The 11,584-nt window shown below is 53.3% G+C and overlaps 2 long non-coding RNA genes across 2 annotated transcripts in view; both read left to right on the top strand.

The window, feature by feature from the left end:
* The first annotated feature begins 22 nt into the window (after positions 1–22).
* Positions 23–736, top strand: LOC115944780 (uncharacterized). The gene is made up of 2 exons (XR_004079283.2): positions 23–175; positions 508–736. It is a non-coding gene; the product is annotated as an uncharacterized LOC115944780 (long non-coding RNA).
* An 8,253-nt stretch (positions 737–8,989) lies between these two features.
* LOC145716217 (uncharacterized) overlaps positions 8,990–11,584 on the top strand; it is a 16,717-nt gene continuing 14,122 nt past the window's right edge. Inside the window, exon 1 of the long non-coding RNA XR_014138744.1 lies at positions 8,990–9,105. This is a non-coding gene — a long non-coding RNA (uncharacterized LOC145716217). The remainder of the gene's footprint in view (positions 9,106–11,584) is intronic.

Raw genomic sequence — 11,584 nt, 5'->3', positions numbered from 1 at the left:
CTCCCGCCCCTCCCTCTGCGGGCTCTCACCCGGCCTCTGGGTCCTACTGCCCCCCACACCGAGCGGGGCGCGGGGAACCCCCGCAGAGAGGTCGGGCGCTGGGACCTGCACGACCTGCACAGCGCGCTGGTGTTCTTGGACTCCGCGGACACTGCGGAGACTCCGGACCTCCGAGGTCCTGGAAATGGGGACCGGAGCGGGGGGGGGGGGGGGGGGGGGGGGGGGGCGGGGGAGAGGGCGGAATTAGGACCGCTGAGCTGGAGGGGACACTGAGCTCCAGGGTCCAGCTCCCCGGAGAGGAGCACCCTCCTCCCCACAAGCCTGTTTACCCCTTCCAGCAGCCTTTTCCCTTGCAGGGGCTCTGCCCCGAGGCGATCCACTCCCCCCGTTTTAGAGCAGAGACTTAATTAGGTCCCCTGACACACCCCCTCCTCAGTCAGGGTCCCTCTCCTTTGTCTTAGGGGAGGTGATCAGAAATTGAGAGGCAGCATCTTTCTCCATCCGCAGCTTATCCTGAACACCTTGACGGAGCTGGACCTCAGTGACAGCCCTGAGGGGAAAAGGGATCCTAACTGGTCCAATACCTGACCCCAAGTCTGGAAAGTCGTGATAGAGGCAGAGACTCCGGGAACGTCATGGTTTGGCTGGATCTGGAGGGGTGCACAGGAAGGAGAACCCTGGCTGTCCACTAAGTAATACGTTGTATGATCCTACTAAGCAAGTTACTTTCCTTTTCTAGGCTGTAGTCCCTACTTTGGCTGTGAAATGTGGTGCTTGCTTCCTTCCCCCCTTCCCTGGTCTGTATGTCTGTCTCCCCCTCTCCTTGGTTATCCCTGCCCTCTCCCTGTCTGGGTCCCCTCCCAGGGCTCCAGGGCTCACTATCAACCCCTCTCACCCCACCCTCCTACAACTGATAGTCCCTTGGAGCTCTAAGCTAAGCTGGGTATTCAGGTCTGTTCTAGGTGCTAAAGACGCAGCTGAGAACAGGACAAAGTCCCTGCCCTCAAGGATGTACAGTATGAGGAGGAAATGTGCATGTTAGTAGGGAACTCAAGAAGGCAGAAGATTATTTAGGACATCCCCCTACCTCCCACAAGTCTTCTAATAGTGAAATGATGGATAACAGACTGGCACGGTATGGAGAGGAAGGGACAGGGTAGAAAGACACTTCATTCACTCATTCGTTCAACCAATCAGAAAGCTGTGCTGAGTGTCTTCTTTCTTCCAAGTGCATCCTTGGCTCTTGGGGAGCAAATGAATCCCAGCACCCAGTGGATGAATCATCTGGGTCCCCAGCAGTAGGGGTGGGGGAGTGACTAACTGTGAAGTCTGGGTTAGGTGCTGCTACTTCAAGTCTGATTACAAGGACGGTGGGAAATCTTCGATTCCAAGAGCTTCGGACTCTTTGAGTCAGGGTTAAAGAGTTGGAGAGGACTTGAATCCAAAAGTGACCACCATAGAAGCTAATATCTTCCTTGAATCCCCATGGAATCTTTGAATCTCCATCTAGAGAATCGTAGGGTGGTAAATCTCAGAGTCAGAGAATCTTAGAAGAAAAGGAGCAGGGGCTCTGGGCTGCAAGGCTTCTCAGAGGTCATGGATTCCTGTGTGCGGCCCCAGGCAGAAGCCTCTCTGCAGTATCCCAAAGGCAAGTGCACAGCATCTTCTAGAACAGGGAGTTCAAGTCCCACAGAGGCGGCCCAGTATTCTTTCTTAGGACAGGTCCGAACATTAACAAAATTGTTCCTATTTAGTGTTGTGTCCATCTCTTTGGAGTGGCTGTCCTGGTTTTCATGTGCTTCTTCCTGCCTCAATTGTGTATTGCTTTTAAGGATATGTCCTTGCTATCCAAGGAAACCACCTGGGTCACAGGCCATACCCCACCCTCTTGGTGCTCCAAGGTAATCAGCCCGTGAACTAAGAGTCCATCAAAACTGGTAGAATAAAGGAAAGGTCTTGGTTTCCGGTGGGTCCCGATGTCAAAAGCCCACAGAGATTTCCTTTCCTCCACACTGCTCCATTTCTTAGCTCTCTGAGGCCTCACCAACACTTCCGGGGTAAGCAGAATGCTACGACTCTCAGTGCCGGCCCTGAGGGGGAAGGGTCAACTGAGGCTCCTGCTGCTGGATAAACCCAGAATCCTAGAAGGTCAGAGTAGAAAGGACTAATGCCCTCCATTTACAGAGAGAGAAGCTGAGGCCTGAGGAGAAGGCTAGGTCTGAAGACCAAACTGGGTCAGAAGCCTCCGCTATGGCATTATTTCTGTGTCATCATCCTATAGTCTCACTGAGTGTCTCTGGAGACCCGGGCCGCCTTCTTTCTAGGAGTCCCCAGTACCCAGCACAGGGCAGGCCCAGAAGAGGAACTGGGTAAGCTCATTCAGAGAGCCAGTGGTGGGAAGCGGCTGCCTGAGTCTGTGGGGCTCCAAGCACCGCCTCCCTGAAGAAAGACAATGGCTCCTTTAAATTTCCAAGATCAGCAAAAAAATGTCAAGAGCCTTTGCCACATTATTCTTAGCTCTGAGCCCAGCCCAGGCCCGGCTGTGCCCTTCCCCCACACTTCCAGGCTGCACATTCTGGAAAAAGCACTCTTTCTGGAGGGAGGAAAGACTGAATTGCAGAGAGACTCTCCAGCATTTCAGGTCTGGATTCCTCCAGTGCCTTGGCTCCTGAAGGAGCTGTTCCTGCCCTCGGCCCCACCCCATCCCTGAGAGGGATGGAAAGTTGCCCAAGGTCACACAGCAGGTCTGAGGTAGAGCTGGGCCAGAACCCAGGTGCTGGACCCCCAGCTCTCTTTCCCCCAAACCACCTTCTGATTGACCCAGCCAGATCGGCAGACCCCATTTTGCCAGAGATTACAGAAACAGCTTTCTTTGGCTCCAGTGGCTAGATTCATGCAGTCTTTGCCCTGTAGAATCCTAGGACAAAAACTAACATATCATTTAAGTGCTCAGCATACCCGTATTTAATATTTTCAGAGTAAGTAAGAATGTCACCATTTTATTTTCTTTTTAAGTACGATCCACACCCAGCGTGGAGCCCAGTGTGGAGCCCAGTGTGGAGCCCAGTGTGGAGCCCAGTGTGGAGCTTGAACTCACGACCCTGAGATCAAGACCTGAGCTGAGATCAAGAGTTGAATGTTTAACCCACTAAGCCACCCAGGCGCCCCAGAGGTCAGGGAGGCTCAGTGGAGTGTTTAAGGGCATACATGGAGCTGCATTCAGCACAGGGATTTGAACTAGGTCGGTTTGTCCAAGGGAAGGTAGGGAAAGGGAAGGACTGAGAAATGGCGTTTATGGGTCACTTTGCTACGGCTGGCCGTCCTGGGCACCTAAACCGTATCTCACTCTTAATTATAGGACGCTAATTGGAAGGAAGTGTAATCCCTTTCTCCTTTTCACATGGGATAAAACGGGCCAAGAAAGGCTCGGTTAACCAGTCCATGGTGGAACCTCTTCCTCAGAGTAGGGCCAGGGCTATCACAGGCTGCGCTTTGAGATGCTGTCCGGAAGCCAGGAATATGCTCGCAGCCCAAAGCATGAGTCAGGGAAACGCAATTTCTGCGATCTCTGATTTTTCTCTGTGGAGTGTGGGCCCTTCCGATGAAAGGGCTGTCCTGTAAGCTGCCACGTCGGAGGGTGGGAGGCCCCGTGTGGGGCTGGGGGTGGGCGGGCACAGGGTTTCTCCCCTCCTCCTCCCAGAGCCGGCCGCCCCGCCCCCACCCCGCCGCAGCGCTGATGCGGAGGGAAGTCACACGGGCCCGTCCAGTGCCTCCACTCACCCGTCTGACACGACACCCAGGAGACACACGCCCGCTGACACATGACACTGCACATGCACATGTGTCTGTCCACCCGCTGTGGCCCCTTCGTGCAGTCCACGCATGCACGTGGCTGCGTATTCCCTAGCAACACAAATGCACGGCGCCGAGCACACGTGCCTCATAAACCTGTGTGCAGGGGGACAGGGGAAAGGGCACAGCCAGGAGATCTGGGGTTCCACTCTCGTCCCTTCACCCCTTATCAGCTGTGAAGCACTGGGGAAGTCACTTCCCTCTCTGAGTTTCCATTTGTAAAATGAGAGGCTGTGACTCCTCCTTGCACCCCACTCCCTGCTGCCTGCCGGTTGTTCACCCTGCCTTCACCTCAGAACCTGCAGGCTTGGGGCGCCTGGGGGCTCAGTCCGTTAAGCGTCTGCCTTCGGCTCAGGTCATGATCCCAGGGTCCTGGGATCGAGTCCCCCATCGGGCTCCCTGCTCAGCAGGGAGCCTGCTTCTCCCTCTCCTTCCCTCCCCCACCTCCTTCATGCTTGAGTGCTCTCTCACTCTCTCTCTCTCTCGCTCACTCTCTCTCTTAAATAAATAAAATCTTTTTAAAAAAATCTGCAGGCCTTTCTTGAGCATCTACCACGTGTGGGGTGCCCCAAACCCTAGGAGGCTAGGATATAGTTCCCACTGGGAAGTGGAAGGAGCTGGGTGGCACAGGGACAGGGCTCCTGAGCCCAGCAGCTCAGGGCTCCCTTCACCAGCTCTCCAGTGGCTCCCAGTGGTCCCTGGAGAAAGTCCAAGCCCGTTCATTGCCCTCACCCCCCTAGCATCAGGCATGCCAGTTTGCAAAGGCAGGTCCTTGGTGCCCCCAGGGGCAGAGATGCTCTGCCTTCTTAAGGTCAGAGCAAGGGAGGAGGCTCTTAAGAAGGCTCAGCTTTAGGGAGTGGGGCAGCACATTGTACTTTGGGTGGATTGGTAGCTCCCTCCCTTCTCCCGGCCTCCCCCTCCCAGGCCTCCTCTGGCAGCCCCATGGAAATGGATCCAGCTGCCTGCAAGGCCAAGAGGCTGGGTAGGCTGGTAGATGCTTGTTAAATATTGTCTGACCCTTTCCCTTCCCCTGCCGCCTCTCCCACCCCCTCGCCCAGAGCCCAGCTCTTTTCCTCTCCCCTAGGTGACACCCACAGCTGTCATAATAGTGATGCCCAGCTCAGCCACAGGGCTGCCCTCCCTGTCTCACCATCTATCTCTGACAACCAGAAAAGGGACCCTGAGTCCTGACCACCCCACAGCCCTAAACTGCTTCAGCCCAGGGCGGCCTCCCCAGTGTTAGGAGTCCAAGAAGCCCTGGCTTGGAGGTCTGCTATATTTTAGCCTCGTGCCCATGATCTAGGTCCCCCCCGCCAAACTGGTAATGATCATCTCGAAGATAATGAGAAGCACAGATGAAACAAGGAATTGGAGAGCACTCATGCTCTGCTCACCTCTTCATTGCCTGGTCCAGTCCTACCTGGCCACTCCTGCTCTGTCCTCTGAGCACTGTCCTGTCGGTTCCACTCACACCTGGCCTTGCACATACACACGAGGATCCCAAAGGGCTGTGAGTGTCATGGTGACTGCCCTGGGGAGGCACAGGCAGAGGATGGCAGCCTGCAGAAGGGGGAAGAACCCAGGCTGGGAGTCAGGAAGTCTGGGTGCCACTACTCACTGAGTGACCTTGGAAAGTTGCTGCAACTCCCTGTGCCTCAGTTTCCTCATCTGTAACATGGGGGATTTGAACAGGATCTAGAAGGATCTGAGGGATTGCATTTTAAACAGAAAGAAGGGTTCTGGCAGGAGAAGCAATGGGCACAGCCTTTCCAGAAGGCACTTTGCACTGGGAGCTTTAAAGACATGGTACTGAATAATTCCCTGCAACATTGTTTGTAATCGCAAAAATTGGAAACAACTCTTTTATTGGTAGGGAGTGGGAATACCAAGAAGCTGGGAAAAACAAAAAGTAGGAGGTTCTTTATGTCCTGATACTGATATGGAAGAGGGACGTGAAGGAGAATGTGTAGGGTACACTGCTGCCTTTCAGATCCGCACACAGCATCCCTGTAGCTGGGTGAGAAGCTTGTAGCATTCCTCCCTGCAGGGGAAGGGCCGGAGGGAAGGGAGAAAGGGAGGGGTGAGACTTATTTTTGGACTACTGCTGACCGAGAACAGCTCTGGTTTGAACCGCGGTCCAACTTATATGCAGATGGTTTTTTTAAAAATAAGTACTGTACAATACTGTAAATGAATTTTTCTTCCTTATGATTTTCTTAAAAACATTTTCTTTTCTCTAGCTTTATTGTAAGAATACAGTATATAATACATATAACATCCAAAATATGTGTTAGTTGACTTTATCCTATCAGTAAGGCTTCTGATCAACAGTAGGCTGTTAGTAGTTAAGTTTTGAGGGAGTCCAAAGTTATTCATGGATTTTTTGACTGTGTAGGGGGTCAGCACCCCTAACCCCTATGTTGTTCAAGGGTGAACTCTATATGAATGCATTACTTAGTCACACATTTTTTAAATTTTAAATTATTTGTTTTTTTTTTAAATCAGCTTGTTGGGGGCGCCTGGGTGGCTCAGTTGGTTAAGCGACTGCCTTCGGCTCAGGTCATGATCCCGGGGTCCTAGGATCGAGTCCCGCATCGGGCTCCCGGCTCAGCGGGGAGCCTGCTTCTCCCTCTGACCCTATCCCCTCTCATGCTGTTTCTCTCTCTCTCTCTCTCTCTCTCTCAAATAAATAAATAATTTTTAAATCAGCTTGTTGGAATTTAGCCTAAGGAAATTATTTTTGAAAATATGAGCCTAGGTACATGTACAAGGATGCACATTACAGCCTTGTTTGTAAGGGCCAAAAATTGGAGACAGTATCAGTATGGGATGGACTCTTGGCGGTCATCATAAAGGGGGAAGCTATTTTTTTTTTAAAGGTTTATTTATTTATTTGAGAGAGCGAGAATGAGAGAGAGAGAGAGTACATGAGAGGGGGGAGGGTTAGAGGGAGAAGCAGGCTCCCCGCCGAGCAGGGAGCCCGACGCGGGACTCGATCCCGGGACTCCAGGATCATGACCTGAGCCGAAGGCAGTCGCTTAACCGACTGAGCCACCCAGGCGCCCAAGGGGGAAGCTATTTTAATCCTCAAGCCGAGAAAGACAGCTCAGTGGATTTGGTGGACAAAAAATAGAGCAGCTTATAAAACCCTATATTTATGAAAACTCTCTGTGCAGAGGCAGGCACAGATGTGTGGAAGTATGTTCACATTTCACCAAGAAGTCCACTCTTGGTATTAGATGATTTCCACTTAATTTTTAAACCATTTCTGCTGTTCAAAGTTGTTTTATGTACTTTTTTTTATTTTTAAAGATTTTATTTTTTAAAGTAACGTCTGTACTCAACGTGGGGCTCGAACTTACAACCCCGAGATCCAGAATCGCATGCTCTACTGATTGAGCCAGCCAGGTGCCCCTGAAGTTGTTTTATTTTTTTCAATGAATGTGTGTTAATAAAAAATATAAAGAAACGTGTATAATACTCAGAGAAAAAGACCAGAAGGAAAACTCTTCAAGGGTTTATTACTGTTTATCTTTGGAGATGGAAATATACATTATTTCTATTTTCTCCTCTGCTTCTCTGAAATTTTTCAATAGCATATATCACTTCTATAATCGGTTTTTTAAAAAGTCAATATAGTGAATAGGAAAGAAACATCCAGTGGGAGGTCAAGCCAAGCCTGAAGGCCACATCTGAGTGGGGGGTGGGAAAGTGCAGGCCAATGGGGCCTGGGGCTCAGGGTCCCTAATTGCAGCTCTGGGGAGGTTGGGAGGCTGGGGCTCGAGCTCTTCTGGCCAGGCCTGGCATTTTCCACCCCTGCAAGCCTGCTGGCTTTAGGCCTCAGGCTAAAACGAGCTAGATCCTGACAGTATTTCACGCGAAGCCGCCAGGGCAGGCAGGCAGGGAAGGTCCAGACAAAGGTCACCATGTGAGGGGTCAGGAGTATGTGTGGGTAAAGCTGCAGAAGAAGATGGCCAGCCAGGGGTCTTCCAGGAGCTTGGGGGCGGGGAACTTGGAGCTTCCTCCTGAAGACACTTTAGCAGGGAACAGACAGGTCCCATTGGTGTTTTTAAAGATTGTATTTATTTTAGAGAGTGGGGGAGCAGGGAGGAGCAGAGGAACAAACAGACTCTGTTCTGAGCCCGGAGCCCACGACCCTGAGATTGTGACCTGAGCCAAAGCCTAGAGTCAGATGCTTAACCAGCTGAGCCACCCAGGTGCCTCCCCACCACCTTTTTTTTGTTTTTAAGATTTTATTTATTAATTTATTTGAGGGAGAGAGAAGGAGGTGTTTTTAAAGTAGTTCTCTGCCTGCTGAGTGGAGAGTGCTAGAGGCCGGGGGGGGGGGGGAGGGGGGGGGTTGGGGAGGAGAATGTCACAACAGTCCAGAGCTAGATGCTCATGCCTGCACGTGGGTAGGAACCAGAGGACTCCAGAGATCCTGGTGGTAGACTGAGGATGGAGGCGCCAGCAGCAGGAGGAAGGAGGACCCTGGGGTGTGCAGCCTGGGGGAACGGGTGGCCCATGGTGCCCTTCCTGAGATGGACACTGGGAGGGAAGATGTTGTCTGTAGCTTGGAGACATCTGGGAGGCTGTAGCCTCCATTAGGCTGGCACTCGAGAGAAAAGGCCAGGCTGGAGGGGACGATTTGGGAGTCAGGGCACGGGAGAGTAAGGGACCCCACGGGATGGAAGGTGTGGGTGAGGGCAGGTACCGAGCGGGAGAAGAACTGAGCCCAGGGAGAAACAGGCCCACTGCAGGCGGAGGGGGCACCCTGCCACCGTCAGGAAGGAGAATCAGGGTGGCATCGACAGGGCCACCGGTGAGGCTGGAGGGGAGGGGTAGAGGGAAGAAGGCCATGCTGGATGCGCTGGGGAGATACCGCCCTCGTCCCCTCCTCGGTCGCCAAGAATGCCGAGGGAGGACCGGGCGGCCCGATTCCACGGTGGGTGGGGTGCGTCCGGGCCGGGATCTGTACACTCGGCCAGACCCCATTGGCTGGCGGGCTGGAGCCGGCGCAGAGACAGGCCCCGCTGATGCAACGTGGGCCTATCGTTGCAGGCTCCGCTGAGGGGGTGCAGCTGTGCAGGCCGCTGCCCAGAGGTTCCAGCAGGGAGGGGGGACCGGCTCCCGGGGGCAGGCCGGAGCGCTGGGACTGCAGCGCAGCCCGGCTCCAAGGCTGTCTGCTCTGCGTCTGCTCTGACTCACGAGGGAAACACGCCTTTCATGGAAGCGCCCAGAGCCCTCAGCCCGGTGCGTGGGCGTGTGGGGGCGTGTGGGTGCGTGTGGGCACGGGGCGGGGGGGGGCGCTGCGAACCATGCACACGCTCAGCCGTCCCTCTCAAGCTCAGCATTCCTGAGGCCCGACCCGGAAGCGGGAGGAGGGGGAGGGGGAGGGGCTGGGCACCTGCAGAGCCCAGGCTGGGCATCCCGTCCTGGCTTTGCGTCTGTGCTCAGCCTCTGACTCTGTATATGACTTTGGGCAAATCCCTCATCCCTCTGAGCCATCTCTTTAGCTGGGACAGAGAGTTGTGGAAAAGAACTCGAAGACTGGGGGCTGGAGCGGGAAGGGGGTCACCAGGGGCACAGCTGACCAGTCTGAGCCCCCAAACCAGGCACAGAGGAAAGGAAAGTGGCACTTATGATGCCCACTGTGTGTGCATTCTCTTTTAAGTCCCATAACCCTGCTGGGAGGTAGGCATTTTTCATTCCCACTTTGCAGATGGGGAAACTGAGCCTCAAACAGCCCAGGGATGATAGAGCCTGGATTTGAAGCCAGGTTTCCCTGCTTGGGGTCTGGGGTTCTGTCCACTGCAGCAACTGGGGGGTACCTGAGGGCATCAGGAGGCTGACGCTGGCATCACTGATGGCCAGAACTCAGAGTTGCTCAAATCTTGGACACTTTCTGTCCTTAGGCAATGAGCCTTGCATGGGATGCTCAACGGTATGACAGAGGGGAGAGGGAGAGGGCATTAGAACCCAAAAGTACCTCCCCCCATGCAGGGATGAGGGGCAGGGAAGACTTCCTGGAGGAGACTGCCTGGGGTTGAGAAGGCGCTCACAGCAAGCACAGAAAGCTTGGGGAGGGTGAGGAAAGCGAGGTCTCTCCTCACTTGCACAATTAATGGCAACACCCAAACCCACAGTAATCAAGGTAAGTAATATTTTCAAAAATCAAAAGCAACACACGAAAAATATCCATGATGAACAAAATATCAAAATTTTAAATAAAGCCAGGAACCAGGCCAACTTCATGAGTGTACAACCTGTGCAGTCTCCCAGGGCCCCACACTTGGTTAAATGTTCTGCTGTTGCCATCTTGAAATTCTGAATGATTTTTGAGGAAGGGGCCCCATACATCACATAGCCTGTCCTGGGCGAGATCAGTAAAACAGTACTGTGTCAAGCCGTATTGGAGCCTGAGCCAAAAGAGAAAAAAATATTTAAGATTTTGGTATATTTTCCATCGTGGATATCTTTTCACATTAACTTTGATTAAAAAAAAAAAACTGTTATTGGGGCTCCTGGGTGGCTCAGTTTTAAGCATCTGCCTTCGGCTCAGGTCGTGATCCCAGGGTCCTGGGATCGAGCCCCGCATCGGGCTCCCTGCTCCGCGGGAAGCCTGCTTCTCCCTCTCCCTCTCCCCCTGCTTGTGTTCCCTCTCTTGCTGTGTCTCTCTCTGTCAAATAAATAAAGCCTTTAAAAATATATATTGCAAATGTTATTTCTTTTGATTACTGAGGTTTTTGATGCCCCTTTTAATTTGCACCCAGGTGAGTGCCTCCTGGCCTCCCCCTAGTCCCAGCCCGGAGAGAAGTTGAGGAAGGGCAGCTGGGGCAGATGGAGCAGCAGGGCAGTGGCCAGAAGCCGGCCTGGCTAGCAGAAGTAGCCTGTGAGGAGGTTTTGGCAAGACTGGGGGGCAGGTGAGCCACGGAGTCCTTGCAAGAGAGGCACCTGGAGGTCTCCCCGGCTTCTCATCACTGTCCAGAGCCTTCGTGCCCTATCTGTGAAGTGAGAACAAGGGTTCCTTTCAACAGCCCCTCTTCCAAGTTGTTCTGAGGGGCAAAAGGAAAAAAAAAAAAGTTGCCCTGTAAATGGGAAGGTGCAAGGGCAAGTTCTGTGTTGGGTGCCACGCTGCTGCAACAGGCATGCGCACACAACCATCTCCCCTCCCCGCCATGCCTGGGCGCCTCTGGCTCTCCGGCCCCCCATTCTGCTTTCTCACAGCCTGCCAAAGCCTCTCCTTTCCCTCGCCCTCAGCGTGCACTGGACAGGGACCATATTAAGGCTTTCCTTCCTTCCTTCCTTCTTTCTCCTATGGAACAAATATTTATTGAGAACCCACTGTGCACCGGATACCGTTCTAGGTGAACAGAACAAGGCCTTTGCTCTCCAGGAGCCTCACAGTGCAGCCCGGGGGAGACAGGCTATGATTAAGAATCAAGTGTGATAGGGCGCCTGGGTGGCTCAGCCGGTTAAGCGACTGCCTTCGGCTCAGGTCATGATCCTGGAGTCCCGGGATCGAGTCCCGCATCGGGCTCTCTGCTCAGCGGGGAGTCTGCTTCTCCCTCTGACCCTCCTCCTTCTCGTGCTCTCTGTCTCTCATTCTCTCTTCCAAATAAATAAATAAAATCTTAAAAAAAAAAAAAAGAATCAAGTGTGATAACTTCAGGTGATGATAAGGGCTCCGAAGAACTGAGAGCAGGTGGGGGGAGGCGGGGGGGGGGGGGGG

The sequence above is a fragment of the Leptonychotes weddellii genome, chromosome 11 (genome assembly GCF_054177405.1).
Source record: "Leptonychotes weddellii isolate Sample4059 chromosome 11, ASM5417740v2, whole genome shotgun sequence".
NCBI classification, from domain to species: Eukaryota; Metazoa; Chordata; class Mammalia; order Carnivora; family Phocidae; genus Leptonychotes; species Leptonychotes weddellii.
The sequence above is the reverse complement of the archived record's forward strand: the minus strand, read 5'-3'. Positions and strand labels throughout refer to the sequence as shown.